A 12,107-nucleotide genomic window follows, 5' to 3' on the forward strand; every position below is an offset into this window, starting at 1 on the left:
ACGAAGTGATCATGGAAAATATAGGATTAGGTCTACAAGCAGTGTTGTCAGATAAGGATTATGTTTTTAAGCCAAACACACACGAAACCGCCTAACTTTCTTGGCAGTTAACAGACCAATCTGGCGACACTGACTTGTCTTATCATTTCTGCAGCCTGCTGATTTAAACAGACGCACAGTTGTTGCTTCATTAATCACCAGCTAAATTGGCTAGTAACTTTAATGTTATGTTACCCGCCAAAGTTAATTTTTACCCACATTTGGTGGGTTGGCAGGTGTCAATTTAAAGCCCTGGTTATCAATAATTTGGAGGTGAACCAAATGTTAGGAAAATGCCTTGTCTTAAGGTGTATAAGAAAAGCTGATTAAAACTACGCACGACGTGTCCTTACTGTGTTCTAAAGGCACAATCTGTGATAATTTTTACCCCTCAAATAACGGCCATAGTTACAAATATAGAAAAATAAGTTATTGCATTTCACTAAATTATAATAATTGGTCATGCTCTTGTTTTTTTTTGTTTTTTCAAATCGGACTGATGTAAACAACCCCAGTATCTACAGTATATCGCATATACACTGTCAATAACATTCCATAATACTTTTACAAAACAATGGAATGTTATTCCCTTGGTAATTCCCTCATTTAAATAATCCATTGATCTCATTTAGCCCCACAAGCCAGTGAAGCACTTTACGGGTCGTTTTGTCACATATGAGGTGTGACAAATCAGATTTTAAATTCTAGTGTAATGACATCGCTTATCTCATGTCCTTGAGCGACTGTTGCTAACTTGTGCGTGCCAAATCTCAAACCTTTTGAAGTACATTTCCCTTCACTTCTGGGAGCCGGAACTGTTAACATTGTTGAAGCAAAATTATGTCAAACACTGAAACAAAGTAAAAGTGTCTTTTTTATTGACATGTTAGATTGGTCTGTTGTTTACCTAGCTAAAATGGAATAAATGTATTTTGTGCAATTCAAATCAAACAATCTTTGAATGCATTTTTGATAACACAAAACCATGGATTTATACATTTAAGTCTTCTCCAACCATGGTGACAGGGATTGCAGCACTCGGTCTTAAACTACTACAGAACTCTGATACAGTGGAAGGTACTGTAATAGTAGAGTGCCATGCTGCTGAAGGACCATTACAGCCCATGCTATCTGAGGTGTAAAAGCAGTGATCAAAAGAAATGAAATTGTCAAACTGTCATCTGAGTGCGCAGATCTGTGGAACAAAGTATAGTAATGTACACTGCTAGAGCTGCCTGACAGAGAGGTGATAGGATACTCTGCCATGGCCAGACTCCAAGGTCCCGACGACAAACAAAAGGACCATTTTGGAAGTTGTCACGACAAGGTGGTGTGTGTGTGTGCGTGTGCGTGGTGCGTGTGTCTGCCGGCTTCCTCTTCATGGTAATATGGTTTGTTTGCCATCTAAGCCTCTTGCTGGATCAGCTGAGCCCTTGTGGGGCACTGAAATCATCATTATAAATCCCGGGTAAACAGTGAGCATCAAAATGCCATAACAAATCCAAAGAATTATTGAGGTGGTACTACGAGGCCATGTGAGTCTGATGAAGTACAGAGTCAGGTGAGATGTCATATCCTCAAAACCCCGTTCTCTAATCTGTAATGCATTGTTCCACAAGGTCAAGGATAACTGAGTGTGTGTGTGTGTGTGTGTGTGTGTCTGTGTGTGTGTGTGTGTGTGTGTGTGTGCGTGCGCATACGTGCGTATGTGTGTGCCGGGAGGACCTCTTGCACAGCACAAAACAGACGCCCACACACACAACACAAATTGACACATTTTGGTACGTGTACGCACACACAGCAACAAACAGCCTAAATGTAGGGCGACGAGAGTACTGTGGAGAGGGGTGTGGAGTACTCTTTGCAGGCAGATGTGCTCTCTGAATGTCTTCAAAGTCTCTCTATTTCCTTGGTTGCTGTTCTGTAATTTCAGAGTTCAGGGTGTACAGACACGGAGAAAATAAATTAACCAGTCCATTGACCTTACTTTGTCTGCATCCAACTTTAAAATGAATGGCACTCAATGAAAAATGAATCAGAGTGCACCAAATTGATGTCAAAGAAGTACCAGATTTGCATTGCAGAAGTTGCAGGAGGTGGACAAGTGCAGTACAAATTGAAAAAGAAATGTGAAAATAATCATGTGAAGAACTGTCTGAGCCTCACATTACCTTCCTTTCTGACTTTAGACTTGAGGGCTCATAATGTAAAAAGTGAGATTTTTGTATTATAAAGCAGGTTGAGGGGCTATAAATACTGTAAAAGTATCAAAACGCTCAATCCACAGAAAAAATGCACACAGCCCATATTTAGAAACTGTGCCTTTAAACAAGCTGTCTGGCTTCTGTAATGTTGTGATGTCACAACTATACTATGTTTAGGTATAGTGCCAATACAGTGCTGTTACAGTTATTCCCTGGCTGCAATGACCGTGGAAAGAAACTGAGAGTGCAGATGCAGACGACCCGGAAACACTCACCAAACAGAGCAGACTGTGTTTTTTTGGGAGGGGGGCTTAAAGTGACAGGTGCTAAAATGGATTGTTTCTGACAGGGTAAATACAGGTACATGTAAACATGGTCTAGTAGAAACACAACTACAGTAGGAACCTGTAAATTTGCAAAATGTGGAACCTTTAAATGCAAAGCAAAACAGTGTAGCAAGTCATTTCCTGTTCATTTTAACTTTGGACATCCCCACCACGTCCCATACAATTTCAATTTGTCAACTGAATGTGAACATGTCATCAGGATGGTTTATGTGTTAAATAAACAAATGGACATTATCATAAATAACTATCCTGCTTGTCTGTGAACAGTCATTTAAAGCTGTATTTAAATAACTAAACAAGCATTTATACAACATATTAATATCCATTAAACTGACTATTGGGGTTGCTTCCATTGGCATTGTGGATGCGTTGCAAATGAATGTGTTCATAGAGATGTTGAAAAACCTGACCCAGGTATTGAATTCCAGTTGAATCAGATGCAATATAAACATAAATCACAATCAGCCTCTGTATACAGTCTACAGTGTGCAGTGTGTTGCTAAAATAACAGATGTAGCTGAGTTGTTATTGTACTGCAGCGGTCTGTTGAGCACTCTACTTTATATCGACCTCTTGTTTTCAGTTAATAGATTCAGTAAAAACCCTGGTGGGGCTTTGAGAGGTGTTGGTGTTATATGGGGTTGAGTGGCTGTCGGTGACTGGGAACAGTTAGTCATTCATGCAGGTGTTGCTATTGGGACTAAGCCCCTAATGGAGGACCCAGTGATTGTCTGTGAGTAAAAGCAATGTATTCTTGCCCTGCATATGTCCTGATCCTTTTGTCCAAGCCTTTAACATACAGTGGCTTGAGAAATTTTACACACCCATGCTAAAGTTGATTTAAAAATAATAATAAAATAAAAAAAATAATAATAATAATACATAGAGATAGGCATGGTGTTATTTCAGTTAGCATAATAGCTGGTTGGATTTGCATTGAGAGATGATCTTATGGAAAGTTCCCCATGCCAAGCTCTATGTATGGTTAAGGGTATGTGATGATGGGGTGCTATTTTAATTCCATCTATGGGAATTTAACATAGAGGTGTGTATACTTGTGTCCCCTGTATTTTAAGGAAGAGCGTTTGTTTATTTAAAATGTATTGTTCATTCATAAAGAAAATTGGTGTCCTTAAAAGGTTTTTGAAATTTTTTGAATTAAGGCATCAAGTTCAATTTCCAAAAGATGTTTTTTTAATTCCTCTTTTTATTTGAACTTTAGCCTGGGTGAGTAAACGTTCTCAAGCCACTGTACATATATTGTCATCGCCAGTATTTATTGTAATGTAGTGAGAATTGCACTAGCTGCTGTTGCATATATGCTGCATAGTTTGCCATTGTTTCTTGTACAATGGAAATTCACACAGTAAACAGTACATATTGTTTTGGAATTTGGATTGTGAGACTAACAGAGATAGGTATGAAAAAGGTCGATGGTAGGATAAAAACATCCTGTTGTTAGATCCCGCTGTGAAAAAAAACACCTGTAATGCAGGTGTGTATTTGGAAAATGGAGAGAGCACTCAGAGGCAACATTAAAGTTTTTATATATATATATATATATATATATACACACACACAGTATTACTAAGATCTGGCATAAGGAAACTGCAACACTGGCAAACCTTTCACAACCCATGTTAACTCGTACAGAGATAAGACAGAGAAAATTAGGTAATTTTTCAGTTTCCTGCAAAGTGACTTGTATGAGTGTAACAATACTATACATAACCAATGGTTGTTATGAGCTGTTGGAACAAATAAATAACCAATATTGCTGTATTTCTCGTAACTACAGCCTCCAATGTTTAGTAAATCTTCCCAAGGTTTTAAGCTTTAAATTGACAAAGTTTACGTCCACAACCTGGATACAAACTGCCTCAGGTCAGGTGGTGGTCTAGCATAGGAGTTAAAGGGTTGGTCCGAATGGTGGATGGGGCAAACAACACAGGACTTTCGCCCCGGAAGACCGGGGATCGTGTCCCGCATGTTGCGGTTCCTTTCCGCGTTATTTTCTTCTAACCACAACTGAACCGTCCCATTGTTGTGACGGTCCATCCCGTTGTTGTCAACGGTGTGTTGCGTTTCATTTCCCCCTTAGTGTCATGGCAGTTTGTGAAATTATCATGTTAAAAAATCGTGACCTGTACACCTTATAACTGAGAAAATCGTGACCTGTAAACTTAATAACTGAGAAAATTGTAACCTGTACACCAATCAATGACTAGTAACGTGTTTATGAAACGTGACCATTTCCCAAACTGGCGTGAGACCGTGTTAGGCCTGCCTCACAGTCAAAGTTTCACACCTGTATGAACTGACAGTAAGTAACAAGGAGCAATTATGGATAGCTGTCTAAAATAACCACCTACTGCAATGCTGTGGCATTCATGTTTACATTATATGTGCATAATGTTAGCTACAACATTGCTTACCTGTAAAAATATTAATATAATTCACATTTTAATGCTCTCCTTTAAAGTACTGCACCAATATTTATGCATTCACAGAGCGGTGTGGGTAGTTTCGGAGGCCTGGGTGATTAGACCAATCACAACAACAACAAAAACAGAACTGGATTGGCTATTCCTTTTTATAGATTATCAAAAGTCATTGAGTAAAGAGAAGAGAAGACAAGCCAGCCTTAATCAACAACAATATCACTGGTTGCAAAGAAATACCAGAATAACATATTAGGTGTAGGCAGCTTAAATAACCACCCACCCTCCACACGCACACACATACACACACATGCACACACACACACACACACACACACACACACACACACACACACACACACACACACACACACACACACCACCCACCCCCCCCCCCCTTTGATTCCTTTTTAGTTATCAGATTTGTAGCACATGCACGCTGTTAACATGCTGGGTGCTTTCCCATCCAAAAAGATAATCGTTTGAGCTATGAGGCTTTACACTACGGCCATTATAATACTCTCAAACCAGCTTCTGATGTAGACAGGATGCAAAATGTGACCACAGCTGTGGTGTTGAAATCATGGTACTGCTAAGCACTAAGATAATATTTTTAAAGGGTGTCCATACTTTAAAAATCTTGTCTTATCTTAAACTGCTTTCAGCATAATATGTTCCAAAATCATCTGAGGGGAGTTCATGTGCTTGTGTTTTTGTTTGAATGCTTTACATCACATCTTGAGTGTACTTGTGAGTTGTATTACAGCAGTCAGGATAAGATCTTTTTAGTCCTGCACAGTTGAATGGTCTTTTGTCTACAATATTTGATAGACCACTAGTGCCCTCTGTCAGCCTTAACCAGGATATCACATATTTCTTGTTATTTTCATTGGCTTATTTGGCTCTTTTGTGTTTAAGCAGAGATGTTGTTTTAGTCTTTATGGGAGTTGCATTTTATTTTAAATTTACTGAAATTAAAACTTATTTATTTGTGTGTTTTGTTTTGCTGTGTTTTTTTTTTTTCAATTGTAGATATGAAGATATGACAAGTTACCACAGAGTCGTGCAATAACCAAACCCGTGGGTGTGAAGGCAGTGGGCTTATTTTTAGGTAAAATGGTCCTGAGGCAGCTATTAAGTGTTTGTTCTTGTGTGTGAAACTGAAAAGTGATTGTGGGAAAGGAACCCAGCACCCTCCCTCAGACATGGTGATGATATCTTCACCTACTTTAGACCACCACACAGACATTTTCCAGTCTGGGTTTTGTCTGTGTGACTCTCATTTTAGAGCAAGACAAGTTCATAATACTAAACTTATCATCTCGAAACTTCTCCAATCCAATCCAAATGTATTTTTAAAGCACATTTAAAAACAACAACAGTTGACCAAAGTGATGTACAATCATAAAAAAAACTAAAACGTAGAAAGAACACATTGAACACACAAACAACAAAAGAAAACCGTTTAACAGCAAAATGACAATAATAAAGCAAGGCAACTATTCTAGTGTTTTACAAACCTGAGAATAAACACGTGTTCCTTTTGTCTTCGGGTCAAATTTGACCCATTTTCAACAAGTGTCTATATCACACGTTTGGGTTTTCTTTCAACCAAATTGTCAAAAAAATAACGTGGATGGTTCTCTACAACGCTCTCACAAGTTAAGTAAAGGCTCAGTTCACTACTTTCATTGAATTTGGGTGTTTTATTAAATGTTATAATATTTGAACATTAAAAAAAAGTTTCCAAAATTTCGGAAAAAGCTTTAGAAACGCTGCGAAAAAAATCTACAAAAACATCAATAAAGCGCTGCAAAAGATCTACAGAAACATCGTAAAAAGTGACAACAAATGTTCAAAAAAAAAAAACGTCGAGCAAAGGCCAGGAAAAGTGACAAATGTTGAAAAAGAACAACTCAAATTTTACCCAAAAAAACAAAAGTTGCATGGTCAACAGGAAGACAGCACAGGGTTAAGACCGGATTCGAAAACAGGCAGTATAGGGGACAGCCTAATATGTAGAGGCAACTTATTCCAGGGTTTGGGGCCTAACTTCTGACTTAAACAAAAGAGTTGGGTTGGGAACAAATCCCCGTATGGACCCAAAAAGTTGGGAGCGTGGATTGGTGTCTGGAGAGATGCCAGTTCACCTCCTGGGCACTGCTAGGTGCCCTTGAGCAAGGCACCATACCCCCCCGACCGCTCAGGGCGCTGGTTCAGCTGGCAGCCCACTCACTCTGACATCTCTCCATGTACAGTGCATGTGTGTGTATTTCAGGCCTGTGTGTGAGTACTAACAAAAAGTGTGTACACAGAGTGTAGTGCAGTAATTTCCCCATTGGGGACTAATAAACAAAATTATCTTATCTTACACAGTGTTGCTGTACAGTAACTACAGCTTGAACTTCCGCATACGGACACAAAGAGCATAGAAGTGCATCGAGAGACCCCTCTCTCTCTTTCTCAATCTCAGACCGAACTCGGATTAAACTGTAAAACAAGGCAGTGCTAATTAAATATAAAACAATATTTTGTTACTGCATTGCCTATTTCTGTCCTAAAGTGTTATTATTTATACCATTATGCCATTTAACTGTTATACCAGATTGTTTGTTACCTCACCGCTGCAATTCTGTGTCAATAGGAACAATCTTGACAAGCTCACTTTATGTCACTCACCAGCGGGAGCGTTTATTGGCTGGCTTTATTGGTTGTTTATTGGCGACGCAGTGCATGCTGGTAGTTGTTCTGGTTTTCTTCAGTGAAAGGGAATATCACCGCTTCTTTTCTCGGTTTTTTTCTGGTCATGTAAAATTGTTTGTGCCATTCTACTAAATAGAACTCCCAGTTTTATGAAAAGACCCTCTTTTCAGCAGTAAAGTCCTTTTTAAAATAATAGTAAGTCCCTTTCATGTGATTTTAGGGTGAAGGATTCATTACACTGTGTGAATTATTTACTTGTAAACAGCCTCCAATTCCTTCTCCCAAGTAACATATTGCTTCTCCATTGCAACATTCTGATAACTAGCAGAACTCTGACAGCTAATATCAGGGAAGCCAATTAAACCAACTAAAAAAGTGTGCATGTTTCTCTACATGGTGGCAGATATGTTTTAGATTAGATTAGATTAGATTATACTTTATTCATACCCACGACGGGGACATTTTGTTGTCACAGCAGCAGCATTTTTTCAATAACAGCAAAAAACAAAAACACACAAACAAGTAAGCACACAAGAAATACAGGCAAACAATAGATAATGATAATATGGTAGACTGAGTAAGCAAAATGGCGTCAAATAAAGGTAATTTAAAGTGCGGTTGCCATGATACAAGAAACAATATTGCAGTGTACGCGACGTTAAAATTAAATTGAATGTGTAATTAGAGTAATAAAGCAAGAGTTGGTAGCATAATTTAAATTATATTAACCTGTGACCATAAATATTGAAAGTAAGTACTTGTAATACAATAATATAAATACCTATATCAAATACCGAATTTAGAGTTTCAAGTTGGGTTAGTAAAAGTTCCTTAAAAATGAAAGGGTTGATCACAAAATCATGTTTAGCATGGTTGTTAACTTATTAGTGTGAACTCATGTTGAACTCATGCTACAATTAGAGAAAATTAGCAAAATGTAAAAGCTGTTTTCAGTGAGTATAAGTGGTGTGTGTTTGGGTGTGAGAAAGTGAGAGAGGGAGCATAAAGAGAGCTTTAAACGCTTACTTTGCCTTACAGTAAAACAAAAAACAGTTTTATCTGCAAGTCTAAATCATATGAAAAAAATGTGAAATAGCCAGCATTTTGGTTTTATTTTGCAAAGTAAAACTTTGCTTTAACAATAATCAACTGATGCAGTCCCGTTTTTACCACAGGATGGAGCTGCAGTAAAAGAAAGGTGATCTGCAGCATTTTGTCCTAGTTGACATCACACTACATTGGAAAAATGAACAAGAAACAATAATGAGATTTTACTGTTTAGGTGAAACAGACCCTGTAGAAATGCAATGCTAATTGAATTGATACTCTTTCCTCTGTCAACCATAAGGCCTAATGTTAACAATGACTCTGCTACTTCTAGTGACACAGCACTTCTGCACTGCTTCTATTAGTTCTGCTTCTGCTTTTACTATTACTACTACTATTCTCTTTTTACAGTTGTACTGCTACAAATGACAAAGCCTCTGCTATAACAATACTTCCACCAACTACTATAACTGTGATATCACTACTACAGTACCTGCACTGCTAGTGTAAAAGGACAGGTGACAGCCACATAATCCACTAAATTAATTTATGAATATTTGAGTGTAGAGATTATCCCAAAAGGAACATTTTCGACCACTGTGATGCTCTATAGATGGATAGTTTCCAAGTTCCCTGTAGAAACAACAAAGCCGCAACATAACTAAGCGTGGCATTCATGTTTGCACTAACCGCAACAGATATAACTTGAGGTCATATGATGAGTATTTGAAATAGAATAATATAATGCTTTTTTCCCTACAAACAACAGAGTAGAACATATTTTATTGTTATTATTGGAGCTTTGTCTGTTATTGGGCAATGAATATGCAGGGGAGTATGAAAAAAAAAAATTCAAAGTGTGTTTTGTATTTATAGCCCACCAGAGAGTGAAAGGTCACATGATGCTCATTTTTCATACAGTATGCTTTCTTAACTGTTGCACTGTGATCTTGGTGATGTGAAAAACCTGCTCTGTTCCTTTTCTATGTGGCTTCTTTATGTGCTTCTTACAGAGAAAGATTATGGATATTTGTTTTTGGACTATTTTGCATTACTGCAGTGGGCTCCCAACCAATTTGGCTTGAGACCCTTTACAAAAACACACCATGTAAATGGGGCTTTTGGAGGGGGCCTGACCACAAGTTTGAGTACCACTAGACTAAACTACCCATGAAGTATTTCAAAACTAGCTCCACTGCATACAGCTACAATCCAACAGTAAAATACTCCTTAAGCATTGATGCATCGACATAAAGTAAACAATCACGTAATATAAAGTAATACTGTACAGTAGGATTTTGAATGAAGAACTATTATTTGCAATAGTGTATGTTTTACTTTGTTGAATTTGTACTTTTTACTGTTGCTCCTTTACTCTGTTAACAACATAAATCCTTGGACGGACTACTACTACCACACACATTACTACTACTACTACTACACATACATTGTATGCCTAATTTTGGAAATCGGAATATTATATTACCATAGTTTGTTTTCAATCAAACTTTGAAAAAGAAATATACCACAAACCCAGATTTGTGTGAATACTGACTGTAAAACTAACTGAATTGATACACCCCTGTCTAGTGCTCCTCCTGCTGTTACTGCATTAGTAGTCTCACATTGTCAGATCTCCACAGCGCTGTGAAATAAGCTCTGACTACCACTTGCCCTATCCACGACCCTCCACTTACGGGATTGCTCCGGTGCCCTTGGAAATTCTGGCCTGTTTGGCCTGTTGACCGTTACGTTCTGCTTCCTTTGTGTTGTAATTTTGAACTCTGGTCAATTTATGAGGACTATACTTAACTTCTCCTCAGATTTCTACAGGGTAAATCCAGACAGCTAGCTAGACTATCTGTCCAATCTGAGTTTTCTGTTGCATGACTAAAACAACCTTTGCGTGTACACATGTTCCACCAAAGCAAGTTGCTTCCCAAAGGTTTTTTGCAGTGGCAACTTTGCTCTGTCCGGCCGCTCAAGATGATTGTGATTGGTTTAAAGACATGCCAATAAACCAGAGCATGTTTTGTTCCCATTTCAGAATGCTATGTGGACTAGCCATACCCTTCTAGGCAGCGCTGTGGAGGAAGGTCTGGCAATGCGAGACTACTACAGACACATTCTGGGATAGTGGAAAAAGCGCTCTGGTGAGTTTGCATTTCTTTAAACCAATCACAATCATCTTGGGCGGCGCCAGGTGCCGTACGGAGCCACGGTACTCCAAATGCAGTGATGGTGGCTCTGCAAAATAGTTTTGGGAAGGTAAATGTTTTGGTAGAACATTCGCACCCCACAAAATACAATATCAAACAAGGTTAACTGTTCACACAGTACAGAAACATGAGCTATTTAAATTACCTTGATGCATGGTCAAATGTATGTGTCCTTCGTCCAGAGCCAACCTGCCAATCCGTCCCAACACATCCCAGTTAGAGAGTGAATGCTGTAAGCATATTCTTTGTACATCTTTACAATAATCCCCGAAAAAACTAAGCAGGCTTGCTTTATCGCACAATCCAAATTTTCTTCAAAACTTGCAATTTTCAGCGTGTAGCTTGCCATCTTGAAGGTTGTTGTTTCCTTTAGCAAAGGGACTTTGAGAACAACAACACATAGAGCGGATGTCTGCGCGTGAGCCATACTCTGGATGTCAGGCTTTATCCTGGTACTTCCATTGATCCAGACTACTAGTACATTACTAACCAGCATACACTTCAGCTAGTACTACTCCAACTATCCTCTTACATCTAAGAACTGTGACTGTCTCACCCAGACTCAAACAGGAATTGCCTCTGATTCAACTGAACAAAAGGGGGGGGGGGGGGGGGGGGGGGAGATGCGTTTGCATTAGTTGCAAATAAATCCTATTTTGTTAATCTTTCAGAAAGTTAATTTCAGCCAAACTTCTGAGTAAAAGCCCTTCTCTGCACTGGCCCCACAGGTAGAAGGAACTCCCCACAAGTCAGGACAGTAGTACCACTTTATATTTACACAATTATGTGGGTGGGTGTACTGCTTTGGTGTGCATGTGTCACCTGTGCTGTCTTTGAGGTTTCTGATTGCAGTGGGTCGGCCAACCAAATCTGGAGCACCTGGGCCCACTGCTCCATTAGACATGCAGTAAGCCCCATTGGTCAGCATGAAACACTGTCCTTTGCCTACACTACATTATTCACACACATTCATATTTAAACCACTGAGGTCCCTGACCACCAGAACTCACATCGTCATTTGCCTCTTGGACTATAATAGCCTAAGTCATTCGTGTTTCCTGGCATGTGCTTGTCGTGGGCCTTTATGTTATTTTTTTTGTTGCTTGG

At 38.8% G+C, this 12,107-nt stretch overlaps 1 long non-coding RNA gene across 1 annotated transcript; it reads left to right on the forward strand.

The window, feature by feature from the left end:
- The first annotated feature begins 1 nt into the window (after nt 1).
- Nucleotides 2-2,450, forward strand: LOC116698169 (uncharacterized). The gene is made up of 3 exons (XR_004334139.1): nt 2-294; nt 1,117-1,127; nt 2,438-2,450. It is a non-coding gene; the product is annotated as an uncharacterized LOC116698169 (long non-coding RNA).
- The last annotated feature ends 9,657 nt before the right edge of the window (nt 2,451-12,107 follow it).

This window comes from Etheostoma spectabile, chromosome 11 (assembly GCF_008692095.1).
Source record: "Etheostoma spectabile isolate EspeVRDwgs_2016 chromosome 11, UIUC_Espe_1.0, whole genome shotgun sequence".
NCBI classification, from domain to species: Eukaryota; Metazoa; Chordata; class Actinopteri; order Perciformes; family Percidae; genus Etheostoma; species Etheostoma spectabile.